The following is a 17,984-nucleotide window of genomic DNA, read 5'->3' on the forward strand; positions in this document are numbered from 1 at the left end:
CCTCCCTCCCCTGGTCGAATTTGCTGTGCACCGCTGCAGTGAACCGGATAGCCAGGAGGACCGGACCATGTTTGGGTTTTAAGGAATACACCTTTTATTCGTTGCTTTGCTCTGCTGCTGGTTTCTTCCCTGGGCAGTGCAGCACCCTCCAGTCTTCCTCCTTCTTGTCAGTCCGACAGTCGCTTCAGGAACCGTGAGCCTGCCAGGAACTTCTGCCTCAGCTACAGCATTCTTCTTCTACTAAGGTACTGTTCAAATCCGGTCGTTCATTCCGTCTGACCGCAGTGAAAGTGTTTTAAATCTTTTGCTAATCCGAGGGCTTGTCCTTCTCTACTCTTTTAAATACCTTTTCTGCCAACCAACTTCGTTTCGAACTCTTGGCAAAGACTTAACCGCGAACTACTCTGAACTGTGTGATCCTCTGCAAAGACTCTTAACCATTAACATTGGCGCAGGCCTATTGATTTAAATCCTAGTTGTAGTAAGCCTTTTCTAGATTGCCCTGCCTACTTACTTGGTGGTGCTGCTTGATTTTGAATAACATTGTCTTTCCCTCCCTTTTTAAATTGCTGGAGTGCCATTTTGCTCACGCTTCATTTTGAGCTTAACTTGTCCAAAATTCATTGGGTGTTGTGTAGTATATTAAGATTGTGATTTTCTGCTGCTTTATTTTAGTGAATTGTTTTATAACTGATGGTGTAAATAAATGTATACTCTTTTGCTCAGAAACCTTGAGTCAGTGTTTGTTTGAACCATAGAAATTGCTGTCCTTTGTGTAACTTCTGATACTGCTCACTTTACTCTTGAGATCTGGCTGCTCAGCCATCGCTACCACTTTACTGTGTAGTGCAGGCTTGTACCAAAGGTGAATTTGTACTTGCACTTGTAGTCTTAATTGTGTGCGGTGTTCCCAAAGGGTACTGCATATGATTCTGCCTAACAAGGATGATATGCACTTTCACACAAATCCCAAATGTCTTGAGTGATCATGTGGTAATGGAGTTCACTCTTGACCTTGACTCATTGTCTTCGTCTACACAACTAGCTGGAAAATTCTCTATCTGTAGTATGGGAATAGAATTAGATGGACAGACGGTAATCTGCCAGGAATAGGTCTCTGTTTGTTGTCCTTGATAATGAACAGTAGTGCTATGAATTTTGAAAATAATTAATCATTTTATCAGATTATTCTGTATTCTCTGACCTCGCAATTGGCCAGAGAAAAAAGTTTCACTCATCAAATGTAATACACCAAAAAGTATATGATCCTAATGTAGCACTAAAGAAAAAACAATTATCTAAGAATATCCGCTGGGTAAAAGAAAATGTGGAGGTTGGTACTGAACAATATTGCGAGATTAGGAAAATAAGACTTTAATGGCTCTATGGCCTCCACCCAGTGGAAAGTCATGTTCTCTACCTTGAAAGGTAAGGACTCTAGAACATTCTGGCATTTTATCATAGGCATAACATGAATCATCTAACAGGGAAAGAAACTAACCCTATCTTGAGTAAGGTATGGGAAAATGATATCCTGAAACTATACTTTAGAGATATGGTCTTGTAATAAAATGATAGCTATGCCAACATGCAAGACAGAGGGTTCTTTAAGTTCTCTGGATGACATTGAAAGAATTACTAAAGATTTAAAACCATCCTGGGCACCTGGGCCAGATGGCCTCCCAAATGCATTATTCAAGGTTCACCATAATTACTGGGCTCAAATCCTGTTTGTTATTCTTTCAGAATATTGTGTCCACTGGCCAGATACCTAGCTCTTGGAAACAGTCTCAGCTGATCCCAATTTATAAGAAAGGACCAAGGGATTCTCCAGGGAACTATAGAATTGTTGCTATGATAGATTCTAGTGTGAGGATATTTTGCAAATTACTTTTACAGTATGTAAATATATGGATTGAGAAGGAGAAGATTTTTAGTGTCCCTCAATCAGGCTTTAGAAAGGGTTTTTAGCACAATCACTAATTAATGGATTTTAATGTTTTTTATTCGTACTACGCTACCGGATAGAAATAGGACTCTTTATATGTTTTTTTATTGTAAAATTTAGTTTATACAAACGTTTTAATACAAACAGACATATCCATCTCCTTTCTTTCTAGGGCCAAAACAAAAACAAACATAAAAGACAACCCTACGCAACTTGAACTTCAATCATTCAACATCCCACTATTCTTTACTTAGAATCGCGTCCATAAAATCTACAACTGCACATGTTAATTTGATGTTATGGCCTGATAACACCCGAGTCCACCATTCTTTTATATTCCCGTTTGCTGGGGCAGAAAATCCCAGAAAAAACGCTTGCTGATTTGAAATAGCTACACATTCTGTAGTCAAGTGTGTTAGAGTTTCTATATCTGATTTACAATGTCTGCATATGTTGTCTTTTATTTCCTTGTCTTTCCTTAACCACTGCATCTCCTTGGGTGTCAGAAGATTTAGCCGTAGTTTTAGAAATTGGTCTCTATGATGAGAGAAGCTCAACACCCTCCAAACAAAAATTCGTGGCCACCAAAAAGCCCTCTCCCACATTATAGCGAACATGCACGCCAAGCCACCCACCAAGACCACGTCATCCCCGTTGTTCGAATTCAAAGACATCACTGAACAAGACGTCATCACCCTGCTCAACTCTAGCAAACCTTCCAATTGCAAAGGTGATGCCTGCCCAGCCAGCCTCATCAAAGACTCTGCAGCTACCCTAGCCCCCTTCCTTACAGTCGTTATCAACTCCTCCTTCCAATCAGGCCATGTCCCATCAGGACTTAAGGAAGCGTGGGTACGTCCACTCCTCAAGAAACCTTCACTCGACCCAACTGTCCCGGGGAATTACAGGCCCATCACGACTGTACCATTCTTGCTCAAAATTTTGGACAAAGCAGCCTACCTGCAAGTCCAAAAGTTCCTAGAGGACAACCGTCTCCTCGGCCTGCAGCAATCTGGGTTCCCCCCGACATGGCACTAAAACGGCCCTCCTAGACCTAAAGAACCAAATGGATGATCTCAGAGATGCAGGCAAACCTGCCCTCCTACTGCTCCTCGACCTATCCGCAGCGTTTGATCTGGTTGACCACAATACCTTGTGTCACCACCTAGCCACCCAAGCCAACTTCTCCCCTAAAGCCTGCCAGTGGATCACTTCCTTTCTCCAAGAAAGGGCCATGAAAGTCTTTTCTGAAGTTGCTGCTGCCACCCCTAGCCTCCTCACCTGCGGTGTCCCTCAGGTATCCTGTATCGCACCCACGCTCTACAACCTCTTTACTAGGCCCCTGTTTAGCATCCTGGACTCCCTTGGTATCTCATATACCAACTATGCGGACGATACGCAGGTACTCATCCCACTCACGGGCGACTACCTAGCAGACACCAACACCCTCACCTCTATCTACTCTACCATCCAATCCTGGATGGCGGAGAATTGGCTTTGCCTCAATAGCGAAAAGACCGAACTCCTCCTCATTGGGGCACCCTTCACTCTCGGTAACCTCGGAGATCAGTACGCCTCCTTCATTATTTATAACATTCCAATTAAGGTCTCGAACCATGTTAAGACACTCGGAGTCTACCTTGACTCCGACCTATCAATGGATAGACAGGTCAATGCTATCGCTGCATCCTCAGCCTACTATTCCAAAGTCCTCAACGCAGCCAGGCCCTTCTTGGCCCGTCAAAGTTGCCTCACAATTGCCAGGGCAATCATTGGGTCAAGACTAGACTGCTGTAATGCCCTTGTCGTGGGGACATCCAACAAAAACCTGGCCAAACTCCAGCTAGCCCAAAACAATGCACTAAGGGCAGCCACCGGCACCGCAAGAAGAAACCATATCTCCGAAATCAGAAGGCAAGTGCACTGGCTCCCTGTCAAAGAGAGAATTATCTTTAAAACTCTTGCTCTCACCCACAAATGCCTTCACAAACTTGCCCCTCCTTACCTGACTAAGAATTACCAGACACATCGCCACAAGACCTCTCAGATCCCTTTATGCTAACTAAATTGTTACGCCTACGACATGTAAAGTGCGCGCTGGGGGCTCCAGCTTCCCCACCCAAGCAGCCACGCACTGGAACACTCTGCCGCCTCACCTAAGACTCATTGAGTTCCACCTAGCCTTTTGTAAGGCTATCAAAACTAGACTTTTTGTCTAACTTGAAGCTGTATCATCCACTGCATATATGCCTGCCAATCTGTAACTAAGACTGTGTATCCTCTGTAACAGCGCCTCGATGCCTTATGGGCTGCAAGTGCGCTTAACAAATGCAAATAAATAAAATAAAATAAATGGACAACGTTGAAGATATCTTGGTAATACGTCAAGACCATTATCAGCTATTCTAAGCTTTAAGGCCTTACGTAATTGTGCTTGATTTTCTGTGTTTTTTATCCAAAACCAATGTTGTAACTTTTTTTTTGCCAGCTGAGGGTGTGCTACTAGAGACTCTCTTTATATGTCAGCTGAACTCAAAAATCTGTTTAATTTGTTTGTCCAACATTTCAGCAAGTCATTTTCTCTGGTACAGAATAGGATGTCATAGGCTGGCAAAGATGGATTTAGCAGCATTTTCCTCCAAACTGAGCAGGATTTCCATACAACTATGCTATATAAGAAGTTTAAAGCAAGCTCGTCGCGCAAACTTGTCATTGATGCATATCTTGGCAGGCGAAGCACCCTTCGCCAAAATTGGCCTTCTAAAGTTTGCCATATTTTGTAATCCAGGTTCCATGCTGTTTCTGCTCCAAAGGTGATAGCTGGTATTACCTTTTTGGTATAGAACGTCACAACCGGGCATAATGAACATTTTCCATAATCATTATGTAACTTTGCGCCTTGTAAGGCAAAGGTAGACATTCTATTTTTTAGATCTTGTTGCCACGGCCATTCTCGAACAGATGTGTTGAACAACACTCCAAGTTAGTGTATCACAGTTGTTGTTTCAATATTTTCTGCCGCTACAAACCATTTAAATTTTGTATCCATTTCTCCTTCTTGGGTTCCAATTTTCATAATTTTTGTTTTTGTCGTGTTTATCACTAGGTCATTTTCTGAAAGATATTTTTGGCGTTTAGTTAGTAGTGGCTGTAACTCTATTTGACTCCTATCTATTAGGACTAGATCGTTGGCATATGTTACTCATCTGATTGGTTGTCCGTTTACTTTTGGAGCAAAGCATTTTACCCCCTCTAGAGCCTCCATGAAATCCGAAATAAACAACTTAAATAGTTGAGCAGCTAAAGGGCATCCTTGTGTGGCTCCCTTTAGCGTTGAGATCTCGCTGGTCAATTCACCTGCTTGGTTTATACGGACTCTAAAGGTGGTTTCGGTGTTTAACGCTTTGACAGGATTAAGTAGTTCAGACGGACAATTCCAATTTAACAGCTTCTGCTATAGAAATTTGCGATTTAAACTGTCGAAAGCTTGTCGCATGTCCACAAAGGTGAGGAACAGCTTCTTTTTTTCCTTCAAAGTTTCCAACTTTAAGATGTTCAAAAGCGTTAGATTGACCTCTGTTCCTTCCCCTTTCATGAAACCAGTTTGTCGTCGATCACCAATATTGTTTTTTAGGGCCCAGTCTGCTAGTTTTTTTTTGCAGAAAAGATGCAAAGATCTTTCCAATTGTGTCTAATAAAGCAATCGGGTGATAATTAGCGGGATCAGCCCGATTCTCTTTTTTATGAGTGGGAACAACCACTGCAGTTCGCCAAGACACTGGGATGGTCTTTGAGATAGAGATCTTTGCAAACAGGGCCTCTATAGATTTGGCCCAGTTCTCTTTATTTTTTTTCAGCATCACATTTGTGATGCCGTCTGGGCTAGCGGCTCTGGAGTTCTTCAAGCGTGAGATGGAATTTTCAATCTCCAATTGTGTCTCACACATGTTCCAAGATTTTTTATTATCAGTGATCTTCAACATATTTGTGTCAGTTGGGTTTTTTAAACACATTGTTAAAATGTCTTTCCCATACTACTGCTGGTACTTCATTTACGAAGACTTGATTACACTTTGTAGTTCCGCTGTTTAAAATTGCCCAGATTTCTCTTGGTTTGTGTTTAGCTATTAATTTCAAAATTATTTCAGCTCGTTCTTGGTCTTGAATAATATGAAAGGATTTGGCCCAGTTCCGGTATCGTTGTCGCCGTAACCTGATGGCAGTATCCATATTTCTGCCTGCCATTTTCCTTAGGTTCCTTATGTCTTTATGAAGGCATTTTTTTTCAAGGTGTACGGTGTGGTTATAGAGATTTTGTTTACATGGCCTACTATGTCTTTGGAATTTGTTTTGACCATGAATTGCCTCAATAACGGCACATAGTTTGTTTCACTGTTCAAACCCAAAGAAGCCATTTGCAATTTTTTCTTAAATCGTCTATCTGGAATCCGTTCATTTTTAATCGATTTTCTCCTGGGTTCACAATCAATGGTGTTTCATAGGTTTGTGATGACAAAATTCTATTCGATGACCATGTCATCTTGAGTACATTATCTCGCTGGTCAATTCACCTGCTTGGTTTATACGGACTCTAAAGGTGGTTTCGGTGTTTAATGCTTTGACAGGATTAAGTAGTTCAGACGGACAATTCCAATTTAACAGCTTCTGCTATAGAAATTTGCGATTTAAACTGTCGAAAGCTTGTCGCATGTCCACAAAGGTGAGGAACAGCTTCTTTTTTTTCCTTCACTGTTTGTTGTTGGTATCACACATAATTCTTCTATTTTGTCAATTAAGTTTTGTGATACCCAGATGTAGTCGAGAATCTTTTGGCTCTGATTTCGGAGCCACGTATCTTTAGGCAGTGTATCGCCATAAACTTTCCCGTTGACCATTTTACAGTTCCGACATTTCAAAGCAGATTTCCATTTCAGACCTTTACTTGACAAATTTGCAAATGGAATGGGGATATTTATGTGAGTCTTTTGTTCTTTTTTACACCATGAGTAGTTCAAGTTTCCACATATTATTTTTAGATTTTTTGAATTCCTCATGCAGTCGTCTATCAGTGATGTTATAGCTTTTATATACGTATTTCAACTAATCATTGCTGAGTTCCAATAGTTGTTTATCAGCAATAATTTCGGCGGGCATGCTTTTTCAGGAGAACGCCATTTGATTAGCGTGCCTTGTAGAAAGAGGTTTGGATTAAAGGTTTCCACTACTGACCAATTTGTTGAGACTTTTACCATTGTCAGATATGTAAAAACAACCCACCACGCATTGTGCGATGCCTGTTGGCTTGGCTCTTGTATGCAGACGATATTGTTTTATTTGATCAAACAGCATTGGGTTTACAAAATAGCTTAAAGGCGCTAGAAAAGTTTGAGCTAAAACTAAGATTACGACTATTAATGCTAATAGACGAAACATAAAAAGATTTAAGGGGAAAAAATTGAGGAAATATCCAGCTATGTTTACCTTGGATCATTGATCACTAATAACATGAATACAGAGATTTTTGCCAAATCTCTTATAGACAGACTATCAACAAAGTTTAAGGCAATAAAATTTTCTATTCATAAATCGATAGGATACTCCATTGAAGGGTTGATACACCTATATAATACATGTGTGGTACTGGCCATTTTATACGGGTTAGAGGTTTATACCGTGAACGAAACAACTTGGTTAAGCACCTTAGAGGGAAAGATTTGGAGAACTACGTTAGTATTATCTCAGTCTGTCCCGGTGGAAGCAATTTGCTGTGACTTAGGTATTATTTTTCAAGCCATGAGGAAAATGATTCTATCATGTAATCTGTATATACAAATGACTCAGGATAAAACTAAAACTTTACATCGCCCTTTTATTGACTAAAGAAGGCACCTTTTAAAGCTTTGCAGCTTCGAAAGAGTGTAGAAATGACATTGATACTTTCTTTGAAAACAAAGGATGTACGTGTGATTCTACTGATAACCTAGCTAGCAAATTTAATGAACAAACAAAAACAAACCAGCAATCAGGGACAGAAATGAAAGGTGGGTCTATTTATCAAAGAAGACCAGATATGCTCAATACGCCAGACAATCCTTCTGTGTGAACACCCCTTGTATGTATATTAAAAATGTGCATAATGTAGAGGTCAGGCATTGTTTAATGCTCTTAAGGTTCAATCAGCTTCTGACATTCATGAATTTAAGTGCTTGGATTAATTTACCTTATGAGGAGCAGCAGTGTAGGTTATGTAAAAGAGAAGTCGAAAGACTGCCAGACATCTATTTACCAACTGTGAAAATTTAAATGTACTATATGAAAGAGCCTATGGTGATCGGGTACACTCCATAGATTTTATCCATACTGATGAATTCTGGTCTTATATTTTTATGGCAGAAAATCTGGTTATGAATTTTAATCTGTTCTATTTATGCAAAGAGATTTTAAAGAAATTGAGAGTATGAATTTAATTTATTATTGATTTTTCCCTTTTAAATGTCTTCTTTTTTAATCTTCTATTTTAATCTGTATGAAAAACTAAATTTGTATTGTATGGGAATTGCAAATTCTTTGCTTTTGTGAGTTGTTTGTGTAAAAGGTTTTATTTAACAAATAAACACATTAAAAAAAGAAATGGGTTTGCAGGAGCCGCAGCTGAGTTTGTCCCTGCCCTCTTTCAGGAGAACAATGATACATGCGTGGGTAAATGATTCAGGGGCCTGCCCGCCTTCTAATATACTATTGAATAATTGCATCAGGAATACGACCACTAAAGTGCCGTGAAATGTATAGAGTGCCGAGTATATCCATCTTGCCCCGGGGCTGAGGCCGCTTTTAGTTTGGCAATAGCATTGAGCACTTCCTAATTGCTTATTGTGGACTCAAGAGCTGCTCTGTCCTCTGGGTTGAGAAGGGGCAGTGTCAGCCTGTCGAGGTAGTTTCCTATATCACTCACAGACCCTGTACTCTCTGTGGTATAAAGCCGGGTATAGTACTCGACAAACTGCTGGGCTATAGCCACAGTGTGCATTATCCCCCTTTCATCTCTAATCTTATAGATGGCACGTTCCACTTTCTGCCTCCTCAGGCGCGCTGCCAGCAGAGTGTGCACTTTGTCCACCTTTTTGTAATATTTCTGCTTCATATGGCGCATATACGCTATGGCCTTCCCCCTCCATGTGTCCCCCAGCTCTTTCTTAAGTTCTTTGATCTCGGCTGCCTTTTCCTCCATATCCCGTGATTGGTCCCTTAGGGCCCTCTCTTTTTCATACATTTTCTGTTTCAGGTTTGTTTCAGCGAGTGTCCTTTCCTTTTTTTGCTGCACCCTCTGAGATCAAGAGGCCATGGAAGGTGGCCTTGGACGCTTCCCATATTAAGTGAACAGGCGTATCCTTCCCGGTGTTAATTTGGACAAATGTGGTGATCCCCTTCTGAAGAGATTCCATGAAGGCCAGACCCAACGTGCATCGAGCGGGGTTTGAGGCCCAACATCTATAGCTAACTTGCACAGGTCATGGTCTGACCAACCCACTATTTGTATACCTGAATCAATTATGCTGTGTTCTTGAGAGGCCTCCATAAGTATATAATCGATCCTGCTGTAGGTCATATGGGGTGGGGAGTAGAATATGTTTGCCTGTGTTTGTGGGTGGAGTATCCTCCAAGTGACTAGTAAATAATGATCCTGCAAGGGGATGCACAGTGCGTTGCCCTTCTGTGCCACAGGAGGATTCACACTGGGCTTCAAGGACTTCCAATCCATTGTGGGGTCCACAATTTGGTTTAGGTCTCCTGTTTTCCAATGGCTCAGGGTTTCTAACATGGCAGCACAGAACTGGATTTGCCCATGGTTGGGGCATATAGCGAGGCAAGCATTACCGACATGTGTCCTATGTTCCCGTTTACCACTAGCAACCTCCCTTTGAACCCTCTCTTAATTTGCAGTATTTCCAGGCCCATTGATGTTTTGATCAGCATCCCCACCCTGGCTTTTTTAGCTGGTCCGGTTGCCCACAGAACATGTCCCACTCCCTTCCCTATCAGGGCGTACTGCTGCCTACTTTAAATTTAGTTTTCTGCAGGTAGAGAATGTCCAATCCCAACAACCCAAACTCTCTGACCACAATGTGGAGCGTTTTTGTGGTGAGTTCAGCCCTTTGATGTTCAAGGAGCCTACCCTTAGACTGGTAAGCTTCCTCCCACTGACCACCCTACCCTTTGCCCCATCACGCCCCGTTATTCCGACAGGAAGTGGGGCGACTCTCTCATGGCAGAGACGCCCTGAGAAAAAGAGGGCCAGCAAAAATGGGCCCCTCGCATTCCAATAATAAACTTTTTGATGCAACATTGAACAGTGTAAAGAGAACCACCAGTGCAAACAGGGGGCTTCTGCTTCTGCAATGTTCATGAGCCAGCTGTCGCAGTCCGGTTAAGGTCTGTTTACCCCAAGGCCCGCGTCCCTTGACCATAGGTACGAGTAAAAAGTGGCCGTAAAGGAGTGTTGAATCTTCAGTACTTCCTCGAGCCAGGTGCCCAACCCCTTGTTCTGTGAGTGTGTCCTTGGGTGAGCCATCTGACTCAGCATCGCCGCCCTCTGTCTTTAGCCTGCTCAGGGCGCCCTCTGCTTCTTACATCATGGTGACCCTGAAATCTTCTCCATGATACTCAAAGACCAAGGCGAACAGGAAACCCCAGCGGTAGCGTATTCCTTTTTCTTGGAGCCACTGCATCAGAGGGCGACATTCTTATCTCTTGGCTAGTGCCAGTGATGACAAGTCATGGTAAATTTGGATTAGGGACCCCTCAAAAGAAATCTCCCCTTTGGCCCTGGCTCTCTGTAGTATCTCAACCTTATGTTTGTAATACTGGCATTTGGTGAGGATCAACCTGGGACCATTGGGTATATGGACTCGGTCTAAGGAGATCTCTGGATCTGGCGGGACTTCAAAGAGACCATTCACCAACAGTTTAACACATTGCTCAAGTGCAGCAAGGGAATCTGCCTGCATTTCCTTCAGGCCCATGATTCTTATGTTAGACCTGCACTCACGGTTCGCAAGGTCATCGATTTTCAGGACCAAGTATCTCCCTTTCTGTTCTAGGTCCTGCATGCGACATTCTGCTCTCATTTCTATCAGGTCTACTGACTAATGGTAGTTTCCATGGCCTCAATCTCCTCTTCCACCTTGTCGACTCGTCCATGAAAGTCTGTTACTGCACCTGTCAGGCCTGACACCAGGGAGTCATGTTCCTGGAGAGGACCAATCAGGTTGGGGCCTCCAACAGCCATGTGGAAATGCAGGGCCTCTTCCTACTCCGGGTCTCAGCCATTTAGAATCTCACCAGAGGGAAAAGCAGTTGCTACTAACAAATCTGCAGGCCTTACTGTCTTTGCAAGTTCTCTCGTCCTAACAGAGGATAATTACACAACTAGACACCACATTGATGAAGCCAGCTTTGCCTGCCCTACAACCGCCACCCCAGCAGCCACCATCTCAGGCTCTAATGCTGCATCAGCCCTCACCTCCCAGATCCAGATCAGTCTCCTGCTTGCCCCCCAGGATCTCTAGGCCCAGTGCACAATCGAGGGGTAGAAGTGTGTCACCAGTGTTGAATTTGTCCCCTCTCAAGAGGTGCCGCACATTCTCGCCCCCAAGGCTACCTACACTATAGGAGGGTGAACTGACGGACACAGATGCGGAGGATCCCTCGGACACATTGTCTACATCATCGCTCACTCCCTCCCCCCCAGAGACACGATGACTGGGACACCAGACTGCCCACAAGAAAACCCACCAGAAAAGGAATCTTCCAAGCCCTCGCCCTTGGATGACATCTCGGACTTCCACTCGATGATCACAAGGGCATGCACAGAATTTGGCCTACTTGCCTCCGAAGACGAAAAAGAATGATGCTTCTTGTTCGACCACATGGGCAAGAGGAGGAAGGCGGTGGTTTTCATACCGATCCACGATCATGTATGGAAGAAAGGCCTCAAGGTGATGAAACACCCGGTCACGGCACCGGTGGTGAAAGGCCAGCTGGACAAGAAATATAACCCTCCAGAGAATGCAGCAAAGTGCCTCACATCTCAACCTTGACTGGAGTCAGTAGTAACAGCGGTGGCAGGCCGCAAGACCAAGTCGTACAAACAGAAACGTGCAGTGCCTCCAGACAATGAGGCACGCAAATAAGGCATGTTCGAGAAGAAAGTACTAGCGACAGGGGCCGCCACAGCAAAGGTGGCCAATTCCCTTGGTATTATCAAACCCTATGACAGGGAAATGTGGCACAAACTAGCCCCAATCCTGGAGCATCGCCTGGAAAAAAAGAGAAAGGAGGCGAAGGCGATCCTCAAGAAAGGGGAGGAAGCCTCGAACCATAGCATTAATATGACGGTGGGCCTCAGGGAGGCAGGATTTAAACAGGTGGGAAATGATGCTGTGCTAAGACACCAGGCAAGGCACAGATGTACGGATTTCTGCTCCGATGGTGGCGGTGGACATGGCATTCGAAGGGGGAAGCTCTTCAGCCCGAAGATCAATGAAGCCCTCAAGGCCATTAAGACAGATACGGATACAGTCCGGTCCCTAATGTCCCTGCAGAATTGCTGGTCCTTTCATCCCTTCAGGGGAGCTGCAGGATGGGCATCTACATCCTCCTCCAATAGAGGCCCCAGCAATACCCGAGGGGGTCATCATACTACTCCCAGGGATATAAAAGTTTGTACCAAGGATACCACAATTCCAAGGATTTCAGGCAGATGCAGCGGCAGAAACAATCCTCCAGCTCTCAAAGGGGGCCGCAGGGTAAAACTCAGCAGTGACTATCTACCACAGCACACACCCATAGGGTGGGCAGGTCTCCAGGTTTGCCCACAACTGGAGACAAATAACAACAGACAAGTGGGTGCTGGACGCAGTAACATATGGACACCTCTTCGATCTTACAAAAAGGCCCCCTCCCATGCCCCCAGTCCACTAGCCTCAGGCACACAGAAGCGCAATCCTCAAGGAGGTAGAACTCATGCTACATATAAAAAGTTCCCAGAAGGCTCAGGGGGAACGGAGTCTACTCCCGGTGCTTTGTTGTCCGCAAACCAGAAGGAATGTGGAGACCCATTCTGGATCCACGGAAACTTAACAAATGTATGAAATGTCAGACGTTCACCATGACCACAATTCAACAGGTAATGAAAGTTGTTCAACATCATGACTAGCTGGCGTCCCTGGATCTCCAGGACCTGTATTTCCCAGTCCCCATACACCCAAGATACAAAATGTACCTACGGTTCATAGTCAACAATGCTCACTATCAATTCTTGGTGCTTCCGTTTGCGGAATTCAGCACCACACACATTCACAAATTGCCTTGCACCGTTGGCAGCCAGTCTCCGCAGCGAAGGCCACCATGTCTACCCCTATATAGACAATTGGCTGCTAAGAACAACTTCCATGGCATAGACAAGGCAGTCCATGGCAGCAACTTTTCATCTTCTCCAGGGCATATGTGTTGCCATCAACTACAGAAAATCTTCACTACAGCCGTCCAAGAAGTTGTTGTTTTCTGGGGTGGAATTCCCTACAGAGATGCGTCCATCCCTGTAAATACTGGACACCGTCGGAGCGCTGCTTCCCATATTCATACTGGGCAGGTGGCTCTCAGTATGCAAATGCCTGCGTCCGCTCGGAACATCGCTATGGAACTTTTAATTTTAATTTCAGCTTGTCATTCTTTTAGTACTGTCTGGTTTGCTCTTATGTTATCTTGGTGATTCGTACCTGTAGTTTCAGAAATGGTACTTTTATATGTTTTATCGAGTATTGTTTCTTGTCTTTTTTCTTAATTGCTATTGTGTTTTTTGTATTTTTTCATATATATTGCCCCATGTACACTGCTGAGATGCACTTGGTACCTTGTTTGTGCTCTATAAAAAATGTAATAAAGAAATATTGGAGAAGCACCATCCTGACAACTTGTGTTTACTTCAGTATACCCGTTTTCTTTTTGGACCAATTTGTGGATTGTCACTAAGAAATCGTTTGTTAAGCACATACTTGTATCTGTTTTTTCAGATATTGGACATTGTCGAACATATGACAGTGCCAAGAAGTGTGCTGGGTGATCTATACTGATTGTGTGTTGTGGTGTCAATAAGCATTCAGAATGCTATAACCCTGAAACAAGACTATGAACTTAGAACCAAATATACCAACCAGAAAGGTAAACCCCCAAACATTTTATCTCCTTTTTGCGCTTTGTTTTCAAAGTTCAGAGACTAGATCATTTTTTTCCATTGCAAATAAGCCTGTGTTTATCCCATTAAGCCTGTGTTTATCCCATTCCCACCCCGCCAATAATAATATTTATCACATGTCATGCATTCTGTTTGGGCACCACACCACCCTAAAAGCTTTTGTCCACCAATAGCACTTCTTTTGTTGCTGGTGCATTGTAAAAGGCTTTTTACACCATTCCCTACACCATTCCCTATAACCCTGTTAGGGTTCTTGATTTCCTCAAGAAGAGATTACTTTGGGCCTTTGTGTGTTTCCCTTAAGGGCCCTACTTGCATCTTGCAGGACCTTCTGAGAACCCGAGTCAGTCTGAGAACTGCTTCTTCGATGTCTAGGTCAAGTGGCTTTTCCATAGCTTTGACCTAAATAGACTTAGAGCCAGATCCCATGTTTATTCCTGGGATCTTCTACTGGTCCTCATGCCCTACAGGAGTCACTGAAAGGCTATCTCTCCGAGGTTCCCCTAAAGATCCTTTTGGCTAAGGTCTGTTTCCTCAAAGCTTTAGTTGTGCCTCTCAAATGGGTGAGATATGTGCCCTTCTTTGACACGAAGGTACCCCTTTCTCTGTTTCATTTCTGATGTCTTGGTAGCCCACACTTGCCTGTTCTATTGTCCATGAGATAATTCTTGACATACACCTAAATAAAGAGCTTGTCTTTTCATTGTTTTCTCCGAGTTTGGGCTAGCTTATCCTGAGGTTGGGCTTCACTTCTTAGGTGTTGGGAGGGCTGTGAAGATTACCCTCTTCTGCACCACCTTTTCTTTCTTGTGATTCTCTTTTTTACCTCTTTTGTATCCAGGGGCAAACGGTCTTCCATCCCTACATGACATTGATTGGCCATTCCTTTGACCTATGATTTAGCCCATATTCTCCATGCCTCACTATTTAGGGTCGTTCCATGAAGGGCATTGTGGATTCCTGGGCTAAGAAGGGTAGTATTTATCTGACTGCTACATTGTGCTGCTCAGGTGCTTCAATTTCTCCGTATAGGTTGGCTTTGGGATCCCCTTGGTCACACTTGGGGTGTTTGCTCTTTCCTTTGACCTGAACAGGTATTTTTCCTTTGCTGTATTAAAATGTGTATGCTCCATCACATATGGAATCTGTCATGTTTTGATCAAGCACATATTAATAGCCCTGTTTTTTTGGAGCAGGTGATTCTGGTGGAGCAGACTGAAAATGTGTTCCTGACTGCATCCATGTTCATGTCTAGCGATTTGTAATCCTTTTCCATTTGGGGTGGTTCATGGCATTGGAGTCCCAGGTTCCTATCCCATTTTCTGCCACATATGGAAAATGAACTTTAATCAGTGCTGTGTGCATCAGCCCATATAGCAGTGATCAGTAATGGCGGCCTCCATATACAAACATCGCCTCTGTTATAATGAGAGATCCATATGGATTTTGTCACTTTTTTAATGCTTAAAAAAGCAGAAGAGTCTATAACGATCTCAGCCAGGTTGTGATGCTGGTGGAGATGCTATTGGTTTCCCTGCAGGGAATCGGAGAGTACACAGGTTTGATTCCCTGTCCATTGCCCTTCACCAGGCCTATCAACAATGACCCACAGATGTGGAAAGATGCAGAGCAAAGGTTCTGTCATGCACAATCTTACTTTTTTCTGTTTTTAAGGGCTGCCATGCTGTGGGACGGTATCACCTTGAAGGTGTCAATTCACACTCTCCAGAAAAGGCATTACCTGTGCTACATTGCAGCACGCAGTATGTTTGTTGGCCTTGATAGCTTATAGCAGTCAGTCTGGTTTGAACAAATGTGAGCAGTGAGCTTAAGGTGAGCAGCCATTTAAAGAAGCTGGTGCTGTCACTCGACCGCTGTGCGGAAGGGGGTTTCTTGAGAAGAGCAGCCTCCCAGGAGTAATGCTTCCATTCGTCCCCAAAACCAAAATTATCCAGGCATTACCCAAAACAATTTAAAAAACTGGATATGTTCAGGTCAGGCTTTTCGGTATAGACATTTATTTGAGTATACTATATGTTAAATGGTAGTCAAAGTAGGACTATTATGACATTTTCTGGCAAGGAGATTGGTGGAGGTAGGTGTGCTGATTTGTAGCAACCCTTATGTTGCGTCTTGACTTCTCCCATGTCCCTGTGCTGTGAGCTTGTGTGCTTGGAATCCCTGCCTCTGGAATGTTGAGCTTTTTTTGTTTTTGATTGTTCCCCATGTGTCAGTTGAAAGGGAGCTGCTTCATTGATAGGGTGCCGGTGGATGTATTCCTATGTCTCTTACCTCAAGTACTTACCTGATACCTGAAATCCTGTCTACCTGAATCTAAGTAAAGACATTACTCACCTCGGCATGGTCTCACAGTGGCTTCAGTAAAGGGCCCATCTTTCCACCTTACCTTACTTCTTGAGAGTTTTTCCACAGGACCGCTCCTGAGATTAGGCCCAAGAGTTTGTCTTTCTTTCACCCGAATGAAGACTTTGTCCTCCTCTCTGTCTGAGTGCATGTCTCCTTTTCTTCATGCACTGAATGTCGGACAGCCTTTCAGGACATAATTTTTTTGGACTGCATCCTTCAGGCTTTGCGACTCCATCTTTCTAGCTTTAGATCCAGGGCCATGGTTAAGAAACATGTGGTTGGTATCTCAAGGCTCTGGATCAGGTTGATTTTCTCCATGGCTTATTATTCTTGGGGCATGATACTACCTGAGTCAATTCAGGGAAAACCCATTGGAAGTGTTGCTAACTCTCGGGCTGTTTGTGAAGGTGATTTTATTCTGGATGTTTACAGGGGAGCTATTTGGTCTGGCCTGGACACATTTGTTAATAGAATGGGTGTATGCATGTCAGGGTGTTCCTTTTGAAATGCTGGACAACATACTTTTTCTCGCTAAGGTGTGTGACTGTAATAACATAAGACAAACAGGTGTACACAGACTTATGGAACACTCCCGTCCCCTGCACAGGCAGTTGCAGAAAGGGTTGCCAGGCCTCTTAAAAAATGTCCACTGATGTTCAGTCGGCTGGAATGGATGCAGGACTCCTCTTCTTAGCCTCAATTCAGGTTAGTGAAAACACTAAGCCCTCCAATATTAAGGATCTGCACCACTCACTCAGCCAGTAGTGTTCCAATCAGGGACCTCTGTGGGTCTGACTCACTGGCACCAGTTTTTGGATTGCGACCAAACATTCCCAACCCACTTCCTGCATCCACATGCAAATGGCATGCACTAACCCGCAAAGACAGCAGCTTTCCTGGGCAAATGCATGACCATATTAGGGATTTCCTGGCCTTCGAAGACAGGAAGAAGACCTAAAAATAAAATGGCCAAAGACCAAACGAAATATCTCGTGGCACGGCCATGTTAGGACACTAGCCACCTTTAGTTGGCAAATGCGGTAAATGCAAATGTGCATGTTAAAAATATAGGAAAAATTGTAAAATGGTATCTGCTAACAAAAGATGATTGGGGCTACGGAAGCCCCAATGTTGTGTGCTCACAGAATTAGTGCAGCCAGATACAGCAAAATCAACTTTGTTTCAACATTAAGCAATCAAGAAGGGCTTGATAGTTGTTCAATGCAAAATAGAAAATTCTATTACTTGATACAAATCATAATAAAACATAGAGAGAAGAAGACAGAAAAACACAGCTAATGCATTTTGCAGGGCGCCGCTCTGTCTCATATGAATAATTCCCATACAATGCAAACGGAGACTTGCTCATAAAAATATAAAAAACGCTGAGAAATCGGAGCAAGAAACCGCTGTGCA

General features: G+C 43.4%; 1 protein-coding gene across 1 annotated transcript in view; it reads left to right on the forward strand.

Moving 5' to 3' along the window:
- The window catches only part of CCDC152 (coiled-coil domain containing 152), a 692,008-nt gene that overhangs the window by 535,184 nt on the left and 138,840 nt on the right, over nt 1-17,984 (forward strand). The window lies entirely within an intron of this gene.

The sequence above is a fragment of the Ambystoma mexicanum genome, chromosome 6p (assembly GCF_040938575.1).
Source record: "Ambystoma mexicanum isolate Mex_15411 chromosome 6p, UKY_AmexF1_1, whole genome shotgun sequence".
Classification (NCBI taxonomy): domain Eukaryota; kingdom Metazoa; phylum Chordata; class Amphibia; order Caudata; family Ambystomatidae; genus Ambystoma; species Ambystoma mexicanum.